The sequence below is a fragment of the Pseudophryne corroboree genome, chromosome 8 (assembly GCF_028390025.1).
Source record: "Pseudophryne corroboree isolate aPseCor3 chromosome 8, aPseCor3.hap2, whole genome shotgun sequence".
Classification (NCBI taxonomy): domain Eukaryota; kingdom Metazoa; phylum Chordata; class Amphibia; order Anura; family Myobatrachidae; genus Pseudophryne; species Pseudophryne corroboree.
Window position 1 is genome coordinate 163,916,199 of NC_086451.1, and position 13,074 is coordinate 163,929,272.

A 13,074-nucleotide genomic window follows, 5' to 3' on the forward strand; every position below is an offset into this window, starting at 1 on the left:
AATCACAAGCCCGAAGCTTTATTGAAAGACAGACACATATAAAGGGAGGATTAATAAATACAAAGATATCCTTTACTATAGAATGTAGTCCAATCCGGTCTTTCAACTCTTCCACAACTGAAAAACGGATAGTGTTCCCAAGCCTTCCATCCTGGAATATCTTCAGTCTCTCGCCAATGAAGAAAACAATCCCTCCAGAAGACTCTTCAACCACGATACAAGATCACAGCCAAAAGGGCGAGAAGCAACTACACTTGCGTTTAACCAAAATGGCTAAAACTTAGTGAAGGAAAGTGCAGTGCACCAAAACATAAGCTGACACAATCATGGAGAATGCGCCAGCATATATGCTCTTCTATCTATATTTTGCAAACCTGCTCTTGTCCCCTCCAGCTGCTCCATGTAGATTTGACGCCTGGCAAGGTGCATAACCCACTGACAAGCAGGCACACTCCTGCATGAGTTTTCACTCTCACTAGCTGGATGATACACATTCATTTGCATGTGCTCCACCTCCGACACACCGCCCACCCAACCACCCAGTCACCAGAGCCACCCACAAGCCAACTGCCTCCGTGATTTAATTTGCACAGTGCAGTCATCCAGGCAGCATGTCCTTCTCAATGGAATAATCTCTGGTTCCATGGAATCTTCCGCATTGGAATGCTGCGGAACAAAAATGATTTAAACATTCAGCTTGCTAGCATTCAATGTACCTGCGGCTTGGCTCTAGCACATGGGTCTTCATCCTGTGGCCCTCCAGCTGCTGTGAAACTACACATCCCAGCATGCCCTGCCACAGTTTTGCTATTAAGGTATGCTAAAACTGAGGCAGGGCATGCTGGTATATGTAGTTCCACAGCAGCTGGAGGGTCGCAGGTTGAAGACCCATATTCTAGCATGCCTGTTCTATGATGCATGTTCCGTGATGTCACAATCAGCTTGGAATGGGGTGTCTAGCATGCATTTGCTGACAGCCACTTGAGGGAGACACACATCAGGAGATGCAGCATATCGGAGGTCTTCGATGCCTTTCCAGCAAAATGCACACCACCAGCTGCTGGTCTGGACACAAAACAATGCCCACAATTGAAGGCTCAAAATGCCCAACTACAGGATTAATATAAGTAGTGAATTTAGGAATGAATTTAGAAGTAGGAAATTAAGTTAGTTCACAAGTACATTCAAATTCAGATCTAAAGTCTAGGTAGGCCTCACGTCCTGGCAGCCCCCAGCATTTAAAAATGCCTTGATTAGAGGTAGGGAATTAAATGTAGATAAGAAGTAGACACAAAATAAGACTCCACAGAGCAATTATCAGGTGTCTTTATCAATTGTTGCATTTAAAAAAATCAAGCAATTAGGGAACACAATGTTGCGACAATGTAACCCTATTTGCAAAATAGTACTAAATAAGTTTGTCGATGTAAGACATTTGCAAAGGCGCAAACAAAACACGCTGGAAAATGCAACTGAATCTGTTTTTGGAGGTTAGAATAGATGCAGGATCAAGTAGCTCAATGGGTAGGGTATTTGATTAGAATTCAACAGGTTATAGGTTTGAATCCTGGGTATGATAGTTTGAGGTGTTATTTAATAAAGTATGTTTATATATTAGTCACACATGGTTTACTTGTACAAATGGCATGTCACCAGTTAGTGCTGACTGCTGATATGCCATTTGCACAAACACGCCATGTGTGACTATATATGCATTTAAGGAGGGCACCCCGGCAATACCACAAACCATTGAGTGTCAAGTATACTAGATATATCTTCATATCTCATGTGCTTTCTCTGAGACCAATCTTGTTATGCCCCTTCCCCACAAGGCATGCGCCTTTTGTCCATATTGCAAAAATGGGGAGGAGGAGGGGGGGGGGGCATATAATTATCTGTCACAGGGCACCAAAAAGTCTAGTTATGGCTCTGGTATGCATTATGCATTCTGGCAGACCATATCTCCAACACTGGCTGGTTGGAATAGAAATCCGGTTATCTATGTGAGCAAATGACCGTCAACGATTTACTCTCAAACACTAGAAAATGGACAAAAATGGTCCCCTAAACAAATTGGTTACATTTTGGGTTTAACCAATTTGTGTAATGACCATTTTTGACCACTTTTCTAGTGTTTGGGAGCAAATGGTTAATTGACATTTGCTCCTATACATTACCAGATTTTCATTCCATCCATCCAGACTGGATAGATAGCCTGACAGATAATTGTGTAGTGTACGCCCAGGATAACTGTCAGTTGTGCTTTCTTTTATGACGGCACATAAATGGGTGGGCAGATCCAGAGCAAGCACTGCCCACTCATGCATAGTTGTCAACTGATGTGAAGTTCCAGTGGGCAATCTCAGTTATAAAGAAAAGTATCTGGAAATTGTCCCTAGTTTAAAAAAAAAATTAAAAAAAATTGATCAACTCCATTTATTTAGTATGATATCCCAGGTGATAGGATGCCGGCAGTTAGAACAACATACTTTATTAAATAACACATCTCAAACTACCATACCCAGGATTCAAACCTATAACCTGTTGAATTCTAATCAAACACCCTACCTATTGAGCTATTTGATCCTGCATAAAAATTGTGAACATTATATGAAGCTATTGGTACTTTGAAAAAAAAAAGTATCAGCATTACAACGCAGCAGATCCATGCCTTTGCATTTTTCTCCCAAACGAAGGACACTAGAAAGAAAATTTTAAAGCCTCCTGTTAGGCCATCATCTACACGGCATAGCCCTGAATTTTCCAATGCGCAGCTCTTTGCAAAAGAGAGATATTGGCAAGGAAAAGCTGTATTGTACCATTGGATTTTTCTCCCAAACGAAGGACACTAGAATGAAAATTTTAAAGCCTCCTGTTAGTGCTTCATCTACACGGTATAGCCCTGAATTTTCCAATGCGTAGCTCTTTGCAAAAGAGAGATATTGGCAAGGAAAAGCTGTCTTGTACCTTTGCATTTTTCTCCCAAACGAAGGACAGTAGAAATAAAATTTTAAAGCCTCCTGTTTGGCCATCATCTACACGGCATAGCCCTGAATTTTCCAATGCGCAGCTCTTTGCAAAAGAGAGATATTGGCAAGGAAAAGCTGTCTTGTACCTTTGCATTTTTCTCCCAAACGAAGGACACTAGAAAGAAAATTTTAAAGCCTCCTGTTAGGCCATCATCTACACGGCATAGCCCTGAATTTTCCAATGCGCAGCTCTTTGCAAAAGAGAGATATTGGCAAGGAAAAGCTGTCTTGTACCTTTGCATTTTTCTCCCAAACGAAGGACACTAGAAAGAAAATTTTAAAGCCTCCTGTTAGGCCATCATCTACACGGCATAGCCCTGAATTTTCCAATGCGCAGCTCTTTGCAAAAGAGAGATATTGGCAAGGAAAAGCTGTCTTGTACCTTTGCATTTTTCTCCCAAACGAAGGACACTAGAAAGAAAATTTTAAAGCCTCCTGTTAGGCCATCATCTACACGGCATAGCCCTGAATTTTCCAATGCGCAGCTCTTTGCAAAAGAGAGATATTGGCAAGGAAAAGCTGTCTTGTACCTTTGCATTTTTCTCCCAAACGAAGGACACTAGAAAGAAAATTTTAAAGCCTCCTGTTAGGCCATCATCTACACGGCATAGCCCTGAATTTTCCAATGCGCAGCTCTTTGCAAAAGAGAGATATTGGCAAGGAAAAGCTGTCTTGTACCTTTGCATTTTTCTCCCAAACGAAGGACACTAGAAAGAAAATTTTAAAGCCTCCTGTTAGGCCATCATCTACACGGCATAGCCCTGAATTTTCCAATGCGCAGCTCTAAGCAAAAGAGAGATATTGGCAAGGAAAAGCTGTCTTGTACCTTTGCATTTTTCTCCCAAACGAAGGACACTAGAAAGAAAATTTTAAAGCCTCCTGTTAGGCCATCATCTACACGGCATAGCCCTGAATTTTCCAATGCGCAGCTCTTTGCAAAAGAGAGATATTGGCAAGGAAAAGCTGTCTTGTACCTTTGCATTTTTCTCCCAAACGAAGGACACTAGAAAGAAAATTTTAAAGCCTCCTGTTAGGCCATCATCTACACGGCATAGCCCTGAATTTTCCAATGCGCAGCTCTTTGCAAAAGAGAGATATTGGCAAGGAAAAGCTGTCTTGTACCTTTGCATTTTTCTCCCAAACGAAGGACACTAGAAAGAAAATTTTAAAGCCTCCTGTTAGGCCATCATCTACACGGCATAGCCCTGAATTTTCCAATGCACAGCTCTTTGCAAAAGAGAGATATTGGCAAGGAAAAGCTGTCTTGTACCTTTGCATTTTTCTCCCAAACGAAGGACACTAGAAAGAAAATTTTAAAGCCTCCTGTTAGGCCATCATCTACACGGCATAGCCCTGAATTTTCCAATGCGCAGCTCTTTGCAAAAGAGAGATATTGGCAAGGAAAAGCTGTCTTGTACCTTTGCATTTTTCTCCCAAACGAAGGACACTAGAAAGAAAATTTTAAAGCCTCCTGTTAGGCCATCATCTACACGGCATAGCCCTGAATTTTCCAATGCGCAGCTTTGTGCAAAAGAGAGATATTGGCAAGGAAAAGCTGTCTTGTACCATTGGATTTTTCTCCCAAACGAAGGACACTAGAATGAAAATTTTAAAGCCTCCTGTTTGTGCTTCATCTACACGGTATAGCCCTGAATTTTCCAATGCGTAGCTCTTTGCAAAAGAGAGATATTGGCAAGGAAAAGCTGTCTTGTACCTTTGCATTTTTCTCCCAAACGAAGGACACTAGAAATAAAATTTTAAAGCCTCCTGTTAGGCCATTATCTACACGGCATAGCCCTGAATTTTCCAATGCGCAGCTCTTTGCAAAAGAGAGATATTGGCAAGGAAAAGCTGTCTTGTACCTTTGCATTTTTCTCCCAAACGAAGGACACTAGAAAGAAAATTTTAAAGCCTCCTGTTAGGCCATCATCTACACGGCATAGCCCTGAATTTTCCAATGCGCAGCTCTTTGCAAAAGAGAGATATTGGCAAGGAAAAGCTGTCTTGTACCTTTGCATTTTTCTCCCAAACGAAGGACACTAGAAAGAAAATTTTAAAGCCTCCTGTTAGGCCATCATCTACACGGCATAGCCCTGAATTTTCCAATGCGCAGCTCTTTGCAAAAGAGAGATATTGGCAAGGAAAAGCTGTCTTGTACCTTTGCATTTTTCTCCCAAACGAAGGACACTAGAAAGAAAATTTTAAAGCCTCCTGTTAGGCCATCATCTACACGGCATAGCCCTGAATTTTCCAATGCGCAGCTCTTTGCAAAAGAGAGATATTGGCAAGGAAAAGCTGTCTTGTACCTTTGCATTTTTCTCCCAAACGAAGGACACTAGAAAGAAAATTTTAAAGCCTCCTGTTAGGCCATCATCTACACGGCATAGCCCTGAATTTTCCAATGCGCAGCTTTGTGCAAAAGAGAGATATTGGCAAGGAAAAGCTGTCTTGTACCTTTGCATTTTTCTCCCAAACGAAGGACACTAGAAAGAAAATTTTAAAGCCTCCTGTTAGGCCATCATCTACACGGCATAGCCCTGAATTTTCCAATGCGCAGCTCTTTGCAAAAGAGAGATATTGGCAAGGAAAAGCTGTCTTGTACCTTTGCATTTTTCTCCCAAACGAAGGACACTAGAAAGAAAATTTTAAAGCCTCCTGTTAGGCCATCATCTACACGGCATAGCCCTGAATTTTCCAATGCGCAGCTCTTTGCAAAAGAGAGATATTGGCAAGGAAAAGCTGTCTTGTACCTTTGCATTTTTCTCCCAAACGAAGGACACTAGAAAGAAAATTTTAAAGCCTCCTGTTAGGCCATCATCTACACGGCATAGCCCTGAATTTTCCAATGCGCAGCTCTTTGCAAAAGAGAGATATTGGCAAGGAAAAGCTGTCTTGTACCTTTGCATTTTTCTCCCAAACGAAGGACACTAGAAAGAAAATTTTAAAGCCTCCTGTTTGGCCATCATCTACACGGCATAGCCCTGAATTTTCCAATGCGCAGCTCTTTGCAAAAGAGAGATATTGGCAAGGAAAAGCTGTCTTGTACCTTTGCATTTTTCTCCCAAACGAAGGACACTAGAAAGAAAATTTTAAAGCCTCCTGTTAGGCCATCATCTACACGGCATAGCCCTGAATTTTCCAATGCGCAGCTCTAAGCAAAAGAGAGATATTGGCAAGGAAAAGCTGTCTTGTACCTTTGCATTTTTCTCCCAAACGAAGGACACTAGAAAGAAAATTTTAAAGCCTCCTGTTAGGCCATCATCTACACGGCATAGCCCTGAATTTTCCAATGCGCAGCTTTGTGCAAAAGAGAGATATTGGCAAGGAAAAGCTGTCTTGTACCTTTGCATTTTTCTCCCAAACGAAGGACACTAGAAAGAAAATTTTAAAGCCTCCTGTTAGGCCATCATCTACACGGCATAGCCCTGAATTTTCCAATGCGCAGCTCTTTGCAAAAGAGAGATATTGGCAAGGAAAAGCTGTATTGTACCTTTGCATTTTTCTCCCAAACGAAGGACACTAGAAAGAAAATTGTAAAGCCTCCTGTTAGGCCATCATCTACACGGCATAGCCCTGAATTTTCCAATGCGCAGCTCTTTGCAAAAGAGAGATATTGGCAAGGAAAAGCTGTCTTGTACCTTTGCATTTTTCTCCCAAACGAAGGACACTAGAAAGAAAATTTTAATGCCTCCTGTTAGGCCATCATCTACACGGCATAGCCCTGAATTTTCCAATGCGCAGCTCTTTGCAAAAGAGAGATATTGGCAAGGAAAAGCTGTCTTGTACCTTTGCATTTTTCTCCCAAACGAAGGACACTAGAAAGAAAATTTTAAAGCCTCCTGTTAGGCCATCATCTACACGGCATAGCCCTGAATTTTCCAATGCGCAGCTCTTTGCAAAAGAGAGATATTGGCAAGGAAAAGCTGTCTTGTACCTTTGCATTTTTCTCCCAAACGAAGGACACTAGAAAGAAAATTTTAAAGCCTCCTGTTAGGCCATCATCTACACGGCATAGCCCTGAATTTTCCAATGCGCAGCTCTTTGCAAAAGAGAGATATTGGCAAGGAAAAGCTGTCTTGTACCTTTGCATTTTTCTCCCAAACGAAGGACACTAGAAAGAAAATTTTAAAGCCTCCTGTTAGGCCATCATCTACACGGCATAGCCCTGAATTTTCCAATGCGCAGCTTTGTGCAAAAGAGAGATATTGGCAAGGAAAAGCTGTCTTGTACCATTGGATTTTTCTCCCAAACGAAGGACACTAGAATGAAAATTTTAAAGCCTCCTGTTTGTGCTTCATCTACACGGTATAGCCCTGAATTTTCCAATGCGTAGCTCTTTGCAAAAGAGAGATATTGGCAAGGAAAAGCTGTCTTGTACCTTTGCATTTTTCTCCCAAACGAAGGACACTAGAAATAAAATTTTAAAGCCTCCTGTTAGGCCATTATCTACACGGCATAGCCCTGAATTTTCCAATGCGCAGCTCTTTGCAAAAGAGAGATATTGGCAAGGAAAAGCTGTCTTGTACCTTTGCATTTTTCTCCCAAACGAAGGACACTAGAAAGAAAATTTTAAAGCCTCCTGTTAGGCCATCATCTACACGGCATAGCCCTGAATTTTCCAATGCGCAGCTCTTTGCAAAAGAGAGATATTGGCAAGGAAAAGCTGTCTTGTACCTTTGCATTTTTCTCCCAAACGAAGGACACTAGAAAGAAAATTTTAAAGCCTCCTGTTAGGCCATCATCTACACGGCATAGCCCTGAATTTTCCAATGCGCAGCTCTTTGCAAAAGAGAGATATTGGCAAGGAAAAGCTGTCTTGTACCTTTGCATTTTTCTCCCAAACGAAGGACACTAGAAAGAAAATTTTAAAGCCTCCTGTTAGGCCATCATCTACACGGCATAGCCCTGAATTTTCCAATGCGCAGCTCTTTGCAAAAGAGAGATATTGGCAAGGAAAAGCTGTCTTGTACCTTTGCATTTTTCTCCCAAACGAAGGACACTAGAAAGAAAATTTTAAAGCCTCCTGTTAGGCCATCATCTACACGGCATAGCCCTGAATTTTCCAATGCGCAGCTCTTTGCAAAAGAGAGATATTGGCAAGGAAAAGCTGTCTTGTACCTTTGCATTTTTCTCCCAAACGAAGGACACTAGAAAGAAAATTTTAAAGCCTCCTGTTAGGCCATCATCTACACGGCATAGCCCTGAATTTTCCAATGCGCAGCTCTTTGCAAAAGAGAGATATTGGCAAGGAAAAGCTGTCTTGTACCTTTGCATTTTTCTCCCAAACGAAGGACACTAGAAAGAAAATTTTAAAGCCTCCTGTTAGGCCATCATCTACACGGCATAGCCCTGAATTTTCCAATGCGCAGCTCTAAGCAAAAGAGAGATATTGGCAAGGAAAAGCTGTCTTGTACCTTTGCATTTTTCTCCCAAACGAAGGACACTAGAAAGAAAATTTTAAAGCCTCCTGTTAGGCCATCATCTACACGGCATAGCCCTGAATTTTCCAATGCGCAGCTTTGTGCAAAAGAGAGATATTGGCAAGGAAAAGCTGTCTTGTACCATTGGATTTTTCTCCCAAACGAAGGACACTAGAATGAAAATTTTAAAGCCTCCTGTTAGTGCTTCATCTACACGGTATAGCCCTGAATTTTCCAATGCGTAGCTCTTTGCAAAAGAGAGATATTGGCAAGGAAAAGCTGTCTTGTACCTTTGCATTTTTCTCCCAAACGAAGGACAGTAGAAATAAAATTTTAAAGCCTCCTGTTAGGCCATCATCTACACGGCATAGCCCTGAATTTTCCAATGCGCAGCTCTTTGCAAAAGAGAGATATTGGCAAGGAAAAGCTGTCTTGTACCTTTGCATTTTTCTCCCAAACGAAGGACACTAGAAAGAAAATTTTAAAGCCTCCTGTTAGGCCATCATCTACACGGCATAGCCCTGAATTTTCCAATGCGCAGCTCTTTGCAAAAGAGAGATATTGGCAAGGAAAAGCTGTATTGTACCTTTGCATTTTTCTCCCAAACGAAGGACACTAGAAAGAAAATTGTAAAGCCTCCTGTTAGGCCATCATCTACACGGCATAGCCCTGAATTTTCCAATGCGCAGCTCTTTGCAAAAGAGAGATATTGGCAAGGAAAAGCTGTCTTGTACCTTTGCATTTTTCTCCCAAACGAAGGACACTAGAAAGAAAATTTTAATGCCTCCTGTTAGGCCATCATCTACACGGCATAGCCCTGAATTTTCCAATGCGCAGCTCTTTGCAAAAGAGAGATATTGGCAAGGAAAAGCTGTCTTGTACCTTTGCATTTTTCTCCCAAACGAAGGACACTAGAAAGAAAATTTTAAAGCCTCCTGTTAGGCCATCATCTACACGGCATAGCCCTGAATTTTCCAATGCGCAGCTCTTTGCAAAAGAGAGATATTGGCAAGGAAAAGCTGTCTTGTACCTTTGCATTTTTCTCCCAAACGAAGGACACTAGAAAGAAAATTTTAAAGCCTCCTGTTAGGCCATCATCTACACGGCATAGCCCTGAATTTTCCAATGCGCAGCTCTTTGCAAAAGAGAGATATTGGCAAGGAAAAGCTGTCTTGTACCTTTGCATTTTTCTCCCAAACGAAGGACACTAGAAAGAAAATTTTAAAGCCTCCTGTTAGGCCATCATCTACACGGCATAGCCCTGAATTTTCCAATGCGCAGCTTTGTGCAAAAGAGAGATATTGGCAAGGAAAAGCTGTCTTGTACCATTGGATTTTTCTCCCAAACGAAGGACACTAGAATGAAAATTTTAAAGCCTCCTGTTTGTGCTTCATCTACACGGTATAGCCCTGAATTTTCCAATGCGTAGCTCTTTGCAAAAGAGAGATATTGGCAAGGAAAAGCTGTCTTGTACCTTTGCATTTTTCTCCCAAACGAAGGACACTAGAAATAAAATTTTAAAGCCTCCTGTTAGGCCATTATCTACACGGCATAGCCCTGAATTTTCCAATGCGCAGCTCTTTGCAAAAGAGAGATATTGGCAAGGAAAAGCTGTCTTGAAACTTTGCATTTTTCTCCCAAACGAAGGACACTAGAAAGAAAATTTTAAAGCCTCCTGTTAGGCCATCATCTACACGGCATAGCCCTGAATTTTCCAATGCGCAGCTCTTTGCAAAAGAGAGATATTGGCAAGGAAAAGCTGTCTTGTACCTTTGCATTTTTCTCCCAAACGAAGGACACTAGAAAGAAAATTTTAAAGCCTCCTGTTAGGCCATCATCTACACGGCATAGCCCTGAATTTTCCAATGCGCAGCTCTTTGCAAAAGAGAGATATTGGCAAGGAAAAGCTGTCTTGTACCTTTGCATTTTTCTCCCAAACGAAGGACACTAGAAAGAAAATTTTAAAGCCTCCTGTTAGGCCATCATCTACACGGCATAGCCCTGAATTTTCCAATGCGCAGCTCTTTGCAAAAGAGAGATATTGGCAAGGAAAAGCGGTCTTGTACCTTTGCATTTTTCTCCCAAACGAAGGACACTAGAAAGAAAATTTTAAAGCCTCCTGTTAGGCCATCATCTACACGGCATAGCCCTGAATTTTCCAATGCGCAGCTTTGTGCAAAAGAGAGATATTGGCAAGGAAAAGCTGTCTTGTACCTTTGCATTTTTCTCCCAAACGAAGGACACTAGAAAGAAAATTTTAAAGCCTCCTGTTAGGCCATCATCTACACGGCATAGCCCTGAATTTTCCAATGCGCAGCTCTTTGCAAAAGAGAGATATTGGCAAGGAAAAGCTGTCTTGTACCTTTGCATTTTTCTCCCAAACGAAGGACACTAGAAAGAAAATTTTAAAGCCTCCTGTTAGGCCATCATCTACACGGCATAGCCCTGAATTTTCCAATGCGCAGCTCTTTGCAAAAGAGAGATATTGGCAAGGAAAAGCTGTCTTGTACCTTTGCATTTTTCTCCCAAACGAAGGACACTAGAAAGAAAATTTTAAAGCCTCCTGTTAGGCCATCATCTACACGGCATAGCCCTGAATTTTCCAATGCGCAGCTCTTTGCAAAAGAGAGATATTGGCAAGGAAAAGCTGTCTTGTACCTTTGCATTTTTCTCCCAAACGAAGGACACTAGAAAGAAAATTTTAAAGCCTCCTGTTAGGCCATCATCTACACGGCATAGCCCTGAATTTTCCAATGCGCAGCTCTTTGCAAAAGAGAGATATTGGCAAGGAAAAGCTGTCTTGTACCTTTGCATTTTTCTCCCAAACGAAGGACACTAGAAAGAAAATTTTAAAGCCTCCTGTTAGGCCATCATCTACACGGCATAGCCCTGAATTTTCCAATGCGCAGCTCTAAGCAAAAGAGAGATATTGGCAAGGAAAAGCTGTCTTGTACCTTTGCATTTTTCTCCCAAACGAAGGACACTAGAAAGAAAATTTTAAAGCCTCCTGTTAGGCCATCATCTACACGGCATAGCCCTGAATTTTCCAATGCGCAGCTTTGTGCAAAAGAGAGATATTGGCAAGGAAAAGCTGTCTTGTACCATTGGATTTTTCTCCCAAACGAAGGACACTAGAATGAAAATTTTAAAGCCTCCTGTTAGTGCTTCATCTACACGGTATAGCCCTGAATTTTCCAATGCGTAGCTCTTTGCAAAAGAGAGATATTGGCAAGGAAAAGCTGTCTTGTACCTTTGCATTTTTCTCCCAAACGAAGGACAGTAGAAATAAAATTTTAAAGCCTCCTGTTAGGCCATCATCTACACGGCATAGCCCTGAATTTTCCAATGCGCAGCTCTTTGCAAAAGAGAGATATTGGCAAGGAAAAGCTGTCTTGTACCTTTGCATTTTTCTCCCAAACGAAGGACACTAGAAAGAAAATTTTAAAGCCTCCTGTTAGGCCATCATCTACACGGCATAGCCCTGAATTTTCCAATGCCTATCTCTTTGCAAAAGAGAGATATCGGCAAGGAAAAGCTGCAATGTACCTTTGCATTTTTCTCCCAAACGAAGGAAACTAGAAAGAAAATTTTAAAGCCTCCTGTTAGGCAATCATCTACACGGCATAGACCTGAATTTTCCAATGCCTATCTCTTTGCAAAAAAAAGATATCGGCAAGGAAAAGCTGCAATGTACCTTTGCATTTTTCTCCCAAACGAAGGACACTAGAAAGAAAAATGTAAAGCCTCCTGTTAGGCCATCATCTACACGGCATAGCCCTGAATTTTCCAAAGCCTATCTCTTTGCAAAAGAGAGATATTGGCAAGGAAAAGCTGTCTTGTACCTTTGCATTTTTCTCCCAAACGAAGGACACTAGAAAGAAAATTTTAAAGCCTCCTGTTAGGCCATCATCTACACGGCATAGCCCTGAATTTTCCAATGCGCAGCTTTGTGCAAAAGAGAGATATTGGCAAGGGAAAAGCTGTCTTGTACCATTGGATTTTTCTCCCAAACGAAGGACACTAGAATGAAAATTTTAAAGCCTCCTGTTAGTGCTTCATCTACACGGTATAGCCCTGAATTTTCCAATGCGTAGCTCTTTGCAAAAGAGAGATATTGGCAAGGAAAAGCTGTCTTGTACCTTTGCATTTTTCTCCCAAACGAAGGACACTAGAAATAAAATTTTAAAGCCTCCTGTTAGGCCATCATCTACACGGCATAGCCCTGAATTTTCCAATGCGCAGCTCTTTGCAAAAGAGAGATATTGGCAAGGAAAAGCTGTCTTGTACCTTTGCATTTTTCTCCCAAACGAAGGACACTAGAAAGAAAATTCTAAAGCCTCCTGTTAGGCCATCATCTACACGGCATAGCCCTGAATTTTCCAATGCGCAGCTCTTTGCAAAAGAGAGATATCGGCAAGGAAAAGCTGCAATGTACCTTTGCATTTTTCTCCCAAACGAAGGACACTAGAAATAAAATTTTAAAGCCTCCTGTTAGGCCATCATCTACACGGCATAGCCCTGAATTTTCCAATGCCTATCTCTTTGCAAAAGAGAGATATCGGCAAGGAAAAGCTGCAATGTACCTTTGCATTTTTCTCCCAAACGAAGGACACTAGAATTAAAAT